Source organism: Anopheles moucheti (assembly GCF_943734755.1).
Source record: "Anopheles moucheti chromosome X unlocalized genomic scaffold, idAnoMoucSN_F20_07 X_unloc_13, whole genome shotgun sequence".
In the NCBI taxonomy this organism is placed as follows: domain Eukaryota; kingdom Metazoa; phylum Arthropoda; class Insecta; order Diptera; family Culicidae; genus Anopheles; species Anopheles moucheti.
This window is the reverse complement of record NW_026453519.1, coordinates 120001-123589: the sequence shown is the minus strand read 5'-3', so window position 1 is coordinate 123589 and position 3589 is coordinate 120001.

Sequence of the window (3589 nt, the reverse complement as noted above, 5' to 3'; positions counted from 1 at the left end):
GACAGCTATCACCACCAGCAAGAGAACGCACTTCGACGAGATGCTGCAGGGGCTCGCGGACGACGAGACGGGACAGTGGTTCCGTAACGTGCTAAGCCGCCTCCGTGGAAGCTGGACAGCGAGGGAGCGCGACCCATCGGTTCTGGAGGGCGTCGTCTCCACTCTGTTCCCCCAGCATCCTCCAGTTGACTGGCCTTCGTCGTCAAGCCAAGTCCTGGAGAGAGGGGAAGAGGAACCAGTTCGGGCCGTCTCAACGCAGGAGCTGCTGGACATCGCGAGCTCACTGAACCCGCGGAAGGCCCCAGGTCTGGACGGTGTGCCGAATGCCGCTCTGACTGCCGCCATTCGGAAGCATCCGGAGGTCTTTCGTGACATGTTCCAGGAATGCTTGGACAGCGAGCGGTTCCCGGATGAATGGAAGAGACAGAAGCTGGCCCTTGTCCCCAAGCCGGGCAAGCCACCGGGACTCGCTTCGTCTGCGCGCCCGATCCTGCTGCTGAACAACCCGGGAAAGGTATATGAGCGGATGCTGCTGACGCGGATCAACGACGTCGTGGAGGACTTGGATTCGCCAAGGTTGGCGGAAAACCAGTTCGGGTTCCGGAAGGGCCGTTCGACTGTACAGGCGATCCAACTGGTGGTAAATGCGGGCCGTCGCGCGATGTCATTCGGACGGACTAACAACCGGGACAAGCGCTGCCTCCTGGTTGTTGCGCTGGACGTGCGCAACGCATTTAACACTGCCAGCTGGCAGTGCATCGCTGCTGCGCTCGAGGACAAGGGCGTGCCGAGGCAGATACGCAACATCCTGAAGGACTATTTCACCGACAGGGAGCTCGTCTATGACACCGCAGACGGGCCCGTTACACGTCGAGTGACTGCAGGTGTTCCACAGGGGTCCATCCTGGGCCCGACACTGTGGAACATTATGTATGACGGCGTGTTACGGGTCGAGCTCCCCGAAGGGGCCAGCGTCATCGGCTTTGCGGACGATATTGCGGTCCTGGCACAGGGGTGCACACCAGAGGAGGCGGCATCTGTAGCTGAACAGGCGGTGGACGCGATCGCGGCCTGGATGGAGGACCATCACCTGCAGCTCGCTCCGGAGAAGACCGAGGGCGTGATGATCTCCAGCCTGCGGAGAGGTGAACTGAGGGTGCCGTTCCGCGTCGGAGACACCATCATCCACAGTAAGCAGTCGATCCGGTACCTGGGGGTCCAGATCCACGACCACCTTTCGTGGAAGCCACACGTGGAGCTGTCGACGGCCAAAGCCCTCCGCGTGGTAGGCGTGGTCACCTCAGTCATGAGAAACCACAGTGGACCCCAGGTGGCCAAGCGTCGGTTGTTGGCGGCGGTGGCGGAGTCGATCGTCCGGTATGCTGCCCCCGTGTGGTCTGAGGCGACGGATCTGCAGTGGTGCCGACGGAAGCTGGCCCAGGTGCAGAAGCCCCTGGCACGTGGCGTCACCAGCTCGTTCGTGTCGGTGGCATACGAGACCGGAGTCGTGCTAGCAGGCCTTGTGCCGTTCAGGCTGCTGGTGCGAGAGGACGCAAGGTGCCATCGGAGGCTCCTAGCTGCTCCGGGTGCCAGCCGCAAGGACATCCGGCTGGAGGAGCGGCAGAGGACTCTGCAGGAGTGGCAGAGAGCATGGGACGAGGCGGCCGCAGCATCAACGGCCAGTCGGTACGTGGTTTGGGCCCACCGAGTGATCCCGGACCTGCACCAGTGGATGGGAAGGCGGCATGGAGAGGTGGATTTCCACCTCTCGCAGGTGTTAACCGGGCACGGTTTCTTCCGGGAATACCTCCATGTCTGCGGTTTTGCCCCATCGGCGGAGTGCCCACGGTGCCCGGGGTCTGTCGAGTCGGTGGCCCACGTGCTGTTCCGGTGCGAGGTGTTCCAGGACATCCGAGTGGAGCTGCTGGGGTACGGCACCAGCGACCCAGTCAACGAGGACAACATGGGCATGAAGTTGCTGGAGAGCCCCGAGCGGTGGAACAACATCCAGGAAGCTGCTCGCAGAATCACGAAGGTGTTACAGCAGCTCTGGCGCGAGGATGAGCTGCAGCTCAACCTTCGTGCACATCTCGAATCGCAACCGGCGATAACATCAGCAGATGACGCTGGTGCACAGGATGGCGAGCAGGTGTCTGTCGACGGGGTGGCGGACCTCTTCCGAGTCAACCGAGGTCGAGCCAGCCGAAACAGAAGAGGTCGTCGAAGGGCTGAAGAACGGGCGGAAGTGCGCCTTGCATCCGCACTGGCAGCAGCTGAACGTGATCGTGAGAGGATCATTCTGATGGCGGCGGTGCAGGCGGAGGAAGCAGGAGAAGCGCCACCACCCATCCCCACACGAGGACGCGGACTGCCTCCTTCTCCGAGTACCTTGAGAGCGCGACATGAGCGAAGACTCTACCTACAGCGGGTCTATCGTCAACGAGCGAGGGAAGGGACTCTACCACCAGTCCCACGAGGTAGAAGCCGGCGGAGTCGGACAGCCCCTTCGGAGGCGGACATCATCCGGCGGCGTGTGAGAAGACGAGAGATGGAGCGGCTACGTCGAACATCACGAAGGGAGCCGTCCAACCAGGGGGTGCGTGAGGTGCTATCTGCAGACTCCCTGGCATCTATCACGGAATCTACTACTTCCGGCCGATAAGCGAGGGGAATTTCGGGGGTGGAAAGTAAATAGAGGAACGGCATTATCGAATGCGATGGGAGACCCATACGATTAATGGAATTAATAAAGGCGATGCCACGTGCGCTTAATACTCCTGGTCCCAAGCCCCGCTAGGGAACGGGTCCAGGAGGGGGAGACAAGGGATAGATATAAGTTTAATTTTAAGCTTTTGTACAAATAAATCCCTTGAGTGTTAACAAAAAAAAAAAAAAAAAAACGAAGTGGAGCTTGCGGCTTAATTTGACTCAACACGGGAAAATTTACCAGGTCCGAACTTATCGAGGTAAGACAGATTGAGAGCTCTTTCTCAAATTTAAGGGTAGTGGTGCATGGCCGTTCTTAGTTCGTGGAATGATTTGTCTGGTTAATTCCGATAACGAACGCGACTCAAACAAGCTAACTAGAACGCTGTCAGCAGTGCACCTCCGGGCGCACCTGACGTCAAGGCCGGCGGCCCCTTCACGGGCGGTCGTCGGCCACGTTTGCCCTGCTTAGCGGGACAACTTGTGTTTAGCAAGGTGAGAATGAGCGATAACAGGTCCGTGATGCCCTTAGATGTTCTGGGCTGCACGCGTGCTACAATGTGAGCAGCAGCGTGTTCTCGCCAATTGGCGCCCCCATTCCGAGAGGAACGGGAAATCACCCAAATGCTCATTTAGTTGGGATTGGGGACTGCAACGGTCCCCATGAACCTGGAATTTCTAGTAAGTGCTAGTCATTAGCTAGCGCTGATTACGTCCCTGCCCTTTGTACACACCGCCCGTCGCTACTACCGATGGATTATTTAGTGAGGTCTCTGGAGGCACACCTTCCGCGGTTCCTTCGTGAGCTGCAGCTGGCATGGCCGAAGTTGACCGAACTTGATGATTTAGAGGAAGTAAAAGTCGTAACAAGGTTTCCGTAGGT